This window comes from Castor canadensis, chromosome 9 (genome assembly GCF_047511655.1).
Source record: "Castor canadensis chromosome 9, mCasCan1.hap1v2, whole genome shotgun sequence".
Lineage (NCBI taxonomy): Eukaryota > Metazoa > Chordata > Mammalia > Rodentia > Castoridae > Castor > Castor canadensis.
Window position 1 is genome coordinate 97,452,372 of NC_133394.1, and position 13,016 is coordinate 97,465,387.

Below are 13,016 nucleotides of genomic sequence, written 5' to 3' on the forward strand. Positions count from 1 at the left end.
AAACTCAGTTCCAGGGTGATAGGTTATTGTCAAGTTCAAGTCCATAGAGGAAAAAGTTCTTGAACATTGTGCGTGTCTCGTACATGTCTCCCACTGTGCCTGTTTTTAATCCCTGGCTTGCGACTAACATGGATGCAGGAGAGTTCATCTCTCCTGAAAGGAATACCCTAGTCATACAGTACTCCAAGTCCACATCAGTGTTGGATCTGAATAAACCAAGAAAGAGCAGGTGCATAAAAAAAGAGTAAGTAAGTCATAAATATTCAGTTGACAGAGGCTATATCAGAGACAGAAAATGAAGATTTCACCAGAGATCACTGTGGACCATCAGAAGAGGTTGGTAGAACAATAGAAACCCACCAATCACCAGTCTAGCTACTGCTCACCAGTACTCTAGAAAAGTGGTTAGTAAGCCACAAAACTTGCCTTTTGGTATAGCTCACTTGTTATTAAAGGGAGAAAGATGTTGTTATTAGAAACGCATGTGTAAGATAAACACCCAGAAAATGTTAGTCATGTAAGGCATAGCATATTTCTATCTGAATACTCTATATTTTCAAACAATCTTTATTTTTGTACAAATTCAATTTAAACATGATAGGTAGGCAATCTTTTTAGCCCACTTATCTATACCTGGGTAGACCTTAAATAACTCACTTTTTTGTGGTATTGGGATTTGAACTTAGGGTCTCACACTTGCTAGGCAGCACTCTACCACTTGAGCCACTTTGCCAGCCCTTTTTATGTTGGGTATTTTCAAGATATGGTCTCACAAACTATATACCTGGGCTGGACTCAAACCAAGATCCTCTTGATCTCCGCCTCCTGAGTAGCTAGGATTACAGGTGTGAGCCACTGGTGCCTGACTACCTAACAAACTCACTTTAAACTGAAAAAAAGGAAAGTGTATTTCTAGCGTATGCATGTACATAGGTGTATTGGATGTGTGTGTGTGTGTGCTTGAAGGAAGAGAAGGAAAAAATTATGGAGGTGGCAATAAAGTACAAAAATAATAGCAGCCAGGATTAACCAATAGTAATGTCAAAGGACATACTGGAAAGTGGAAGAGATTAGCAGCAAACTGATACCTACATAGACCAGTCTACCAGTGCTACCCAGAAGAACATTCTGTGAGATTGGAAATGTTCCATATACTCATTATCCATGTGCTATTGCATACTTGAAACATGGATAGTAGAACAAAAGAGCTGACATTTTCATTTAATTTGAGTTACTTTTAATTTAAATATAAACAGACACATGTGGCTAGTAACTACTATACTGTTCGAGGCAGGATATCCTCACCCCCTCACAATTAGGAATAAAATAAAATCATCTGAGAACAATTTGAGGCCTGGGCTGTCAAAGAGCTACACGTTTTCCCTCCAACACTCCTGATAACACCATAACTCTTCTATCATCATCTCCAGATTCCTTCTGATTTATGAGACCACAGGGGAAAAATGAGGAGAGCCGATGGGAAAAGAACAGGAGGGCAAAGCCAGAGGGTGGTGGTCCCAAAGCACTTAGCAACCTAAAGGACAAAGTAAGCTGCCAAAGGAAAATTCAGGTCACAAGCCCCAAAGCACTCACCCATGCTTCTCCCATTTTGATCTCTGAGCAGTTATTTGCAGAGTTTGCTAGTCAGATGGCATTGATGGAATAAGGCAAAGTATTTCATTTTTTAAATCATCTTTTCTGCTTGTCATGCTGAATAGCAGGACCTTTACAGCATTTTGCAGATTGAATTTACCTATCCACTTAGGTAGCATTGAGCTTTCATCTGCCTTCTGCTGACTAAAAATGGCTCTTTATATTTACTGACTCAGTTTTCTGCTTGCACATGAGGGAATGGAGGTGTTTACATACCACTATTTCTGGCTGAACCTACACCCTAGCTACCAAAGGAAAGGAACCTGCAGACCATCTCCATTTATGAGAAGGGGATCTGTTTCCCCAGCCACAGCTTAACACAGCCTTTGGCTCTCCCTAGAGCCTAGTTGCTACCTCCCCTCTCCCCCAACTCAGTTCGGTTTCTTTGTTTCCAGATACTGTGTTTCCCTAGGCAACATCACTATGTGCAGAAAATCACTGCTTATACACTGCAAGGATTTTCAGGGCTCAACATTTATTTTCATAACAATACCCAAGAATAATAACAACATATTTTCTTTGTCAGTATAAAATTCTAGTATTTGAAGCATTAAAGTTGGTTATGAATATATACTATAGATAAGTATTTATAATTACATATATTAATATGTACTTAATCAATGAACAATTAAATTAAGCCAGATGGCTAATTGGATTTAGGGGTTCTATTTGATGAATCAAAAAATAATGCCACTATTGAAAGCAAGCCAGTAAAACTCTGGCCCCACCTGCATTGTCATACTGCTAGGAACAGGAAAGCCATTAGTGAAGAAAGAATCTCATCCAAACCTATCAGCAGAATCAACAAAACTATTTCCCATTTAAGCCTCAGGAGTTAAACCCAAACACTGCTTCCTGCTACCCTACCCCACCCTGCCACCATATGAAGCACAGAGCTCAACATGTGACTGGCACTTAACAAACATTTTTTATTTGTTGGTTTGTGGTTCTGGGGTTTGAACTCAGGGACTCAAACTTGCTAGGCAGGTGCTCTACCACTTGAGCCATGCCCCCAGTCTGTATGCTTTTCTTCTGCTTTTCAGAGAGGGTCTCACACTTAATTTTGCACAGGCTGGCCTCAGACCATAATCCTCTTACCTCTGCTTCCTAAGTAGGTGGAACCACAGGCATGCACCACCACACCGGGCTTGTTCTTGAGACAAGGTCTTTCTAACTTTTTCCCCAGGGTTCGCCTCAGAGGACAATCCTCCTTGCAAGTCACTGGGATTACAGGTGTCCATCACCACACCCAGCTTTAACAAACTTTTGATGAACAAGTAAACAATGACAGACAGAGCAGAAAGTTCCTCCATAGCTAAGGGTAGTTATACAGTTTCAGATTCATAACTGATAGAAGTTTAGAGAATGTCTCTCTAATTTGATCCTGTAGCCAAATGATGTGGGGGTTTTTTTGTTTTGTTTTGTTTTGTTTTGTTGTTTGGCAGTACTAGAGTTTGAACTTAGGGCCTTGCACTTGCTAGGTTGCTCTGTAACTTGAGCCATGCTTCCAGAGCTTTGTGCTCTGGCTGTTTTGGAGATAGGGTCTCGCTTTTTGCCCAGGCCTGCCTGGAATGCAATCCTCCTATTTTAGGCTTCTCTCCATAGCTGGAATGAAAGGTGTGTACCATCACATCCAGCTTTTTTTTCTCTGAGATGAGGTCTCACAAACTTTTTACCCGGGCTGGCCTGGAACCATCATCCTCCCAATCTCATCCTCCCACATAGTTTGTGATGACAGGCCTGCTACCACACCCAGTTATTGGTTAAGCTGGGATCTCTCAAACTTTTTTGCCTGGGCTGGCCTCAAACCACGAACCTTCTAATCTCAGCCTCCCAAGTAGTTAGGATTACAGTTGTGACCACCAGCACCCAGCTAGTAACTGAATGATTTTAATGCTCTCACACCCAGTACTTTTAGCATACATGATGTATCATCTCCTGCCATCTGCTAAAGAGAAGCTGTCTTATTTCTATGACCTTTTTGAACCAATGCTCTAAAATCATATCAAAAAGGAGCCAAGAAAAAGACTCTATCATTTGGGAAATTTCCTTATCGTTTTTCTCTATGGGTTGAATCTTTTTTAATAATAATAGCAATAAATAGTGTCTGTGCCAACTTCTAAAGAAGTAATAGTGAGCACATTCAAGAAAGAAAGCTATGTTTTCTGACGAAACTCACTGATTTCATGGTACACCTTGCTTCAACTGCTTCCTTTTATGTCAGGTTCAAGGTGCTGAGGTTATTTCTAGCAAGAATCTGAGCACAGTAATTCCTTTAGAGAGTTTGGTGACCCAGCTTTCTTTTAGACAAATCAGAAATTTGTTTCCCAGGGCTCTAGAAGAGCCTTCGAGAAGCCAATGGGAAAAAACTGAAAAGGACTGAAGAGACGATCGATAGGAAGAACAGCTTTCCAACCGTCAGAGCTGTTTCTGAAATTACAAACACGAAGCTTATAATTTCAGGACCTGGGAAGTGCAGGTTCAGAGGAGAATTAGAAAAGAAGAAAGGACATCACTCAGAGATGGGAGTCGTTGACCTCTAAAGTCCTTTCCAGTCCAGGTTGTGTGATTCCATGGTCACTTGCCAGCATCAGGAAACAAGCTTGTAAGTCGAGCCACTTCTGTGAATTCCTATTCTAGCAATGAGGCCATGGGAGTAGGAGCTGAGTCTCTCATCTCCCAGTACCCTCTAGAGTCACTGCTTATGGGGAGCATCCATCCTTTGTCAAGACAACCAGGCCAGACCAGTCTATTACCAGACACATGGAGTTCAGCACTAAGACTTAGAAATTTGGAAAATAGTTATTTTTCTGGCTACAAAGCAGAGGATTGTAATGCCTTCTTAGGTCCTCCTCAGAAATACTGTATATGACTTGATTTAATTCTGCATCCTACAATATAATGTTCCATGTCATGACACTATATATTAACTTGATATTCTGGCGACTGAATTCTTAGTGTAATTAAGTCAAGCACCATTTGCTTCCTATTTCCTCTTTCTCTAACTCCACTCCATCACAGCACACTGGCAGAAAAACCCAAGTCCTTGATACATCCAGAGAAGAAGAGCAAGGAGAAAGGAAGGAAAAAGCATCACTGTGGTATATGGTTTGGTTTCCCACAGTTGACCTTGGAATTCATATCTCTGGTTGCTTATTACTCACTGTCTGTCATCAACCACACCACCACCTCTGGGGAGAGTTAGGGCAAAAGCAGACAGAGGTAAGGAGAATGAAAAAAAGGACAGGAAAAGCAGAGAGAGGAGAGAAAGAGAAAATGTAGAGAAGTATAAAGAATAAAGAAATAGGAGAAATTTGAAAAGAGAGCAGAACAAAACTTCTTACTGACAATAAAATGAACATAATTCCCTATAGCCCACATAATTCTCTCCAAGAAAAAAAAAAGTCCTTGAGAACAACTGGAGAGAGCTGAGTTCATACGACCCTATTTCCAACTGCTAGATACCATCTCCACGAAGAACAATGGGCAGATGCCAAAAGAGACCAAGACTCCAGTTGGTAAATTCTCTATAGCAGGATGCAGCCTCTGCTCTGTCATAGGTGACATTGACCTGCCTGACATTGACAACATCACTGTGGTACAATTTTCTCCAAAGACAGGAGCCAATAAGAGCTTCCTGGCTTGAATTGAATATAGGTACCTAGGAATAGCCCTTCAAAGTCCAAAAAAAGGTTAACTTGGCAGATTTCCAAACATCTCTTTCCTCTCTGAAGTTTAATTGTTTCTCCCTTCTTTTGTACAGTGTTTAGCTTTAGTTTTAATGTTCTTGGTTTTAATTTTAAAAAAGAGAGAGAAGGTTACTCATAAGGCACACTTACAACTGGCAAACGAACAGAGGACCTTTATCATAGCGATTATACTGCTTACTGCGAAGTGTCTTATGAGTTGTTGTGAATTGGATCTGACTAAAAAACAATGTGCCTGTAGTTTATGAAAGTTTCCTTGCTCCTTTTTAACTAGATCTGTCTTGATTATACTCTCATGCATGCAAGTATATGGAATCATGTATTATATGATTTTGTATTCACTGCTCCCATGCTATAGAAAAAATAAATCATTAGTAAGTACTACTTTATTTTAGCTTAAGCTCTTTGATTAAAAGATGGGAATGATTAGAAAGTAGCTACCAAGCAACCAGGATTGTCTTCTTCTTTATTCACTCACCTATTTCCTCCACATATTGAGCCCTAGCTTGAAAGATTTGCTGATCCTTAATAAACACTTGAAGAAATATATTAGCCATAAAGGAAATGCAAATCAAAATGCATGGAGATTCCATTGCACCCCAATCAGAATGGCAATTATAAAAAAAAAAAATGCTGGCAAGGATACCAGGAAAAAGGAACCCTTTATACTATTGGTGAGAATGTAAATTAGTCCACCCACTATGGAAAACAATATGAAGGTTCCTCAAGAAACTAAAAATAGAACTGCCATATAATTCCACTATATGACTCCTGGGCGTATATCCCAAAGAATGTAAGCCAACATACAACCGAAATACCTGTACACCCATGTTACAGCAGCACTATACACAATAACCAAGTCATGGCTAGGTGCCAAATGGCCAGTGACTAGATAAAGAAAATGGGGAACATATATACAATGGAGTATTATTTGGTCATAAAGAAGAATAAAAATTGTATGTCATTTGCAGGAAAATGGAAGAAACTGGAGATCACCATGTTAAGTGAGATAAGCCAAGCTCGGACAGACAAATATCACGTTTTTACTCATATGCAGAATCTAAACCTAAAAAATACTATGACATGTTTGTAAAAGGGGGACTGTTTGAGAGGGAACCAGTGGGTGAGGGGAGGGGGAAACAGAGTGATGGAGAAGAATATTACAGAAGCACGTTATACATACACGTGCATGAAAATAGCCCAAGGATAATCCACAAAAAACTGTTAACAAGGAGGGGAGTGAGGAAGGGTAGTTAAGAAAGAGTAATATAGATGGGGTGGAATTTGATCAAAGTACATTATATGCATGCTGTAAATATCACAATAAACCCTCTTTGTACAATTCATTTATGTTGATAAAATTTTTAAAAAATGGAAATATAATGGAGGGGTGAACTTGTTCAAGGTACACTGTACACATGTATGGAATTATCATAATGAAATCCTCTCATATTATTTATGTATGCTAATTCAAAAATACAATAAAAATTTTAAAAAGTCTTGCTGATGTTTAATTCATTTCCATCTCTAGTGAGTTTCCATTTATTCATTCAATGTTTAGTAAGCTTAATATGTTCCAGACACTATTCTATGTCTTAGAGACACTAACAGGCAAGGCAACAGGTTCCTGAATTCTTGGAATTTATTTGTAGTGAGGAATACAAAATACGGGTAAGTTTTAAAATGTATTTATTTATGGCAAGGTGGTTAAGAAGATTTTTTTTTTTTCTGATACAGTATGCCACTAAGTAGCCCAATTTGGCCTTGAACTCTCTGTCTTCCTGTCTCAGCTTCCCAAGTGCTGGAGCCACCTTGCCAGGTAAAGATATTCAAGTTGAAAATATTTGCCAACTATACATCAGACAAAGGACTGATAACCAGAATATATAGGGAACTTAAAAAACAAAATTCTCCCAAAACTAATGAACCAATAAAGAAATGGGCAAGTAAACTAAACAGAACTTTCTCAAAAGAAGAAATTCAAATGGCCAAAAAACACATGAAAAAATGCTCACCATCTCTAGCAATAAAGGAAATGCAAATTAAAACCACACTAAGATTCCACCTCACTCCTGTTAGAATAGCCATCATCAGCAACACCACCAACAACAGGTGTTGGTGAGGATGCAGGGAAAAAGGAACCCTCTTACACTGTTGGTGGGGATGTAGACTAGTACAACCACTCTGGAAAAAAATTTGGAGGCTACTTAAAGAGCTAGACATCAATCTACCATTTGATCCAGCAATACCACTCTTGGGGATATACCCAAAAGACTGTGACACAGGTTACTCCAGAGGCACCTGCACACCCATGTTTATTGTGGCACTATTCACAATAGCCAAGTTATGGAAACAGCCAAGATGCCCCAGCACTGACGAATGGATTAAGAAAATGTGGTAACTATACACAATGGAATTTTATGCAGCCATGAAGAAGAATGAAATGTTATCATTCTCTGATAAATGGATGGAATTGGGGAACATCATTCTGAGTGAAGTTAGCCTGACCCAAAAGACCAAAAATCGTATGTTCTCTCTCATATGTGGACATTAGATCAAGGGCAAACACAATAATGGGATTAGACTATGAGCACATGATAAAAGCGAGAGCACACAAGGGAGGGGTGAGGATAGGTAAGACACCTAAATAATTAGCTAGCATTTGTTGCCCTTAACGCAGAGAAACTAAAGCAGATACCTTAAATGCAACTGAGGCCAATAGGAAAAGGGGAACAGGTACTAGAGAAAAGGTGAGATCAAAAAGAATTAACCTAGAAGGTAACACCCACGCACAGGAAATCAATGTGAGTCAATTCCCTGTATAGCTATCCTTATCTCAACCAGCAAAAACCCTTGTCCCTTCCTGTTATTGCTTATAGTCTCTCTACAACAAAATTAGAAATAAGGGCAAAATAGTTTCTGCTGGGTATTGAGGGGGTGGGGGGGAGAGGGAGGGGGTGGAGTGGGTGATAAGGGAGGGGGTGGGGGCAGGGGGGAGAAATGAACCAAGCCTTGTATGCACATATGAATAATAAAAGGAAAAAAAAAAAGAAAATGACCCAAGTGAAGTGAAGATCAAGCCAGGCAAAGGTATAAAGGAATAACACTTTAAAAGAAGAAAAGAACAAAAATACAAGCTCTAAAATGGGAAAATCGTGGAACATCTGAGGCAGTGTAGCTGAGAAGCATGAATGAGAGAAAGAATAGTAGGAAATGAGCCTAAAAAAATCAAAAGGGTCTTGCAGGTTCTAAATACAGGAAGTCATTCAAAGGTTTTTGAGCAAGAAAGTGACATGATCACTTTAGCTATAGAATTATAATGAAGGGGGCAAGAACAGAACCTTAGAGTCTTTGTAGTAGTTCAAGGGAGAAATGATCAGTGGGGTCCTGAACTATGGGTGGTAACAAAAGTTGGTCATAACTGATACATATTTTGAAAATAAACCATCAGATTGCCATGCTATGAGGAAGTAAGGAAGAGAGGAATCAACAATGAGTCTCATATTTGGGATCCACGTAACTTAATGAAATGTAAATGGTGTCCCTTAATGAGACCGGGAAGCCTGGGACAGTGGTGGGGGGACAGCTTTTTAGGGAAAAGATATCAAAAGTGTGATTGTGATGCCTGCTAAGAATTCAACAGGAAATCCAAAGCAACTAAATATAGAAGTCTAGAGATCACAAAGAATTCAAAGTTGGAGACATACATTTTGAAGTCATAAGCAGCAATGTGTGTGTGTGTGGGGGGGGGGTGGTGATAAAACCCAGCTATACTCCTAACCTCACTAGCAGTGCTTTAATTTACTCCCATTAGATGTGTTCAAAACAATGCATTTAAAAATAGTCTCACTAGAAACTCCAAGAAAAGGCAGACATTGGAAAGAGAAAATCAGAACTTTTGGCTACCCCCAAAAGAAGTTTAGTATGTGCATGGACAGAATGCCCTACGTCACTCTGGAAAAATACCATCCAGTCCAGAAGTGCACCTGGTAGGAGGTGGGCTGGAGCACCTGAAAGGCGAAGACATATGGACATGGCTCACCCCTATCTAGTAGAAAAGCCTCTCCCACTGAGCATTAATTTTCTAGGCTCCTAGAAGTTGTCACTTGTCCTAACTGACCTTTGTCAAGGTTCTAGTGAGAAAAGTCATGGCACCCAATCTCAGTCACCTAGGGTGAGACAAGGTAGGTGTTTTTACTGGATGGTGAGAGCCAAGTGTGGAAAGTAATCTGTGGAGACTATTTTTGTTTGTTTTTCAATAAAAGTTGGGAATACACACACACTAAGCATTTTAGTTTGGTGATTTAGATTAATCACCATGGCTCTCACAACTGAATGATCCCTTATGATTATTAAAGAAAGAAAGATTAATCAATCATTGACTCATTGATTCTTTTTCTGTACCACTCCTCTGGCCCCCAATAAATCCACCAGCCTCCTCTCCTGAAAAATAGAAAATCCTGTTTTACTGGTGAGGAAGAGTGAATCACTGTGACAAAGGAAGAAGGATATAATCAGTCCAGAAAAGAAATGGTGTTTGGATAATCTGTGAACCTTGAGATTAGTTTGTAGAAGAGAACTTTGCTCACTGACTGTACAGCTCCCCTAGAGATATGCACTGAGTGAGATTTAGCAATGCAGTGATTTCTCAAGATGGAAATATGGAAAGGCCTGGTGTGCCCTTGGTCACACCTTCTTTTTTTTTTACTAAGGGAAGAATGTTGCAAGAAAGTTGAAACCAAAAATGACAATCATTTGATGTGATTGTCACCTATAATTTATTTTGTTTGCCTGGACAAGCTTTGGGAAAAAGCCTGAAAACTAAATTAATATGAAAGAAAAGAATTGATTAGTCAGTCAGTCAGAGAATGGACAGTGTTAATATTTTAATAGGGGTGATAACACTGGGCTCCACAATGAGTTCACTTATTGACCCTTGTGATTTCATTTTAGTCAAAGTAGCAAATAAACATACCCTCCATTAATCAACTTAACTACCTGGTTTGTCATTACAAGAGCACAATAACATAATGCATGAAGTCTATCTTTTGGAGCCCTGCTATGAGACTGTTAAATAAAAAAATCAATGTGCAAACATATCTGTGGAACATTCTTATTGAAAGTCTAACAAAATATTTTTATTAAGGGCCCAATGAACAAATGAGCAAATCTCCAGTGCATAGTCTGCATATCAGAAGCCATCATCATAAATTAAGGTTTTTGAGATCAATTTCATGAAATTCTTTTGCAAATGAAGCTTCCTATTGAAATAGTCCTTTACTTTTAAGTTGTGATAGAACAAACAAGAAATGGGAGTCTCTCCTTGTTTTAATATACCAGTCTCAACTGCAGCTCCTTTATTCATCTCTACTTCTTTTTCTTAATAATTAGCTTAATAATCTAATCTGTTCCAAGTGGCAGGTGAACTTCTGGCTCTAGCTCAAGAGAACTGAAAGCATACAGTCCCATGGGAGAATATGAGAAAAGCATTCAACTATGCAATTAGGAATCTTCTCCAGCTACACTGAGTTCTGTTGGTCCTAGGTCATAAAGGACATACTCAGTATTCAGTTCCTGACCCATGGTATTCCCAGTTGGACCTGAGATGAGCCTAACACTGCCTTAAAACAGGGTTTACAATGAACAGCTGAGCCTGTGGTCACAAAAGGCTTACCTGGTCCAGGCTCTAAAGCTGCCCATCTAAAGGGACAAGACCGTAAGTGAAAAAAGAAGGCTCAATATCTTATAGTTCCCCAATCCTGTCTTTGCAGTACAATGAACCACTGGAGAGAAGTACTGAGGGTTTCAAAACTTAGATGGAACAACATCAAAAGTGCTGAGTGTCTCTAAGTTCTTTCAGGACACTAGTTGAGCTGAGCTTCCACAACTGAACAAGTCAAAGAAGAAGATACTCACCTCTGGGATTTAATGAAGATGGGACAGGATTTAAATACAAAGGAATATTTCACAATCTTGCTTATATGTGGAATAGAAGTGAGAGTAGAATGGTGGTTACCAGGAGCTGGAGCAGTGGTGGGTGGACAAGTGAGAAGACGTTGCACAAAGGGAACAAAATTTCAGTTAGATTAGAGGAATAAATTCAGGATATCTAATGTACAATATGATGATTATAGTTAGTAACAATGTATGTATCCTTGAAAATTGCTCAGAGAAAAGATTTTAAGCAGCCCTGTCTCAAAAAAGAAGTATTGTGTGAGATAATGCATATGTTAATTAACTTGATTTTGTCATTCTAAAATCCACACCTCTTTCAAAAGATCCTACTGTAAACTATACAAATATATACAGTTTTATTTATCAATTAAGGAAATAAAGGTCAGACATGGTGGCTCATGCCTATAATCCCAGGTACTCTGGAGGCAGAGGCAGGAGTATAATGAGTTTGAGGCCAGCCCAGGTAAAGTTAGGGATATCCTATCTCAGAAATAAAATACAAATGAAAGGGCTGGGACAAAGTTCAAGAGGTAGAGTGCTTATCTAGCATGCTCCAGGCCCTGGAGTAATAAATTAGAGAATAAATACCAGAAAATTTAGTTAGGCTAACACTTGAGGCATGTTAAAGAACAACCATATTCCTGTATAGTGATTTAAAGGCTTCCTGGAGCTTGGCAATGGACCCAAAGCAACTGTAACTCCCAACAAGCCCTGCTTGCCACATGTCTTCCCTTTTAGGAGAGGGCTTCATTGTCCAGCTTGTGGAGAGCTGCAGGCCCCAACATCTGCTACACACAGAGGAAACAAAGCTTGCTAACATTCCTGAGGCCCTGCCTTAAAGTTACCACTGAGCTCTGTAGACATCATCCTTGCCCTATTGGGGAAGTGACACTGGGGTCCATAGGAACTGTGGCATAGTACAGCCTCAAAGACTTCACAAAAGATCAGAAATGAAGAGTTGCTAAAACTCCAACATCAGGGTCATGTTAGAATGTAACATGCACCTTTGGCGCTGCCATTCCAGGCAATCCTCTCTCATATTCAGTGATATGGGGAGACTGGAAAAGCAAGTGGTCAGGAAGGCACACAGAGAAGGTACCAAGATTTGTTTTCAATGGAACACAATTCAGGACAAGTGTGAGGTCCAAGAAAAAGGATACAGAAATAATGTACATTTCCTCTTCTTTCACCAAATAGTGATCTCCCTTTACAGGAAAGCTGGCGTAAACAACAAGTATTGTAAGTTCCATGGTCAAGGCCCATGCCATAAGATAGTCTCATCTGGACCTGGATGGATGCAGGATAAGCAACACTAGAAGGAGAGTTTCAAGTAACAAAAACTGAACAAACCTGCAGTGACAAGGAAGAACACAACCATACCCCAGGAGTCTGGAGTTTGGCCTATAGTTTCAAGCAGCCACAGTAAGCCTCAAATGTCCTAAAAGCCTTGTGTTCTATCTTAAAAATTCAATAGAACTCCACAATTTATTCAATAATATGTTCATGTAAACCTTTTTATATGTAAAGCTTTTACATAAAAATAATAATTGCAACAAGAATTTTTTAATCTATATTTTCAAATGAAATCAACTTTCAGGGAAGATGATTAATGTATATGTCTCACGATTCCCCAAACTCCTTGGCACACATCCATTTACCTAGGTTCAATCAGGCCTCAGTTTGAGAATCTAAAACATAGTG

At 39.4% G+C, this 13,016-nt stretch overlaps 1 protein-coding gene across 1 annotated transcript in view; it reads right to left on the bottom strand.

Moving 5' to 3' along the window:
- Slc4a4 (solute carrier family 4 member 4) overlaps positions 1 to 13,016 on the bottom strand; it is a 421,377-nt gene that overhangs the window by 357,976 nt on the left and 50,385 nt on the right. The gene's annotated exons all lie outside the window — the stretch shown is intronic.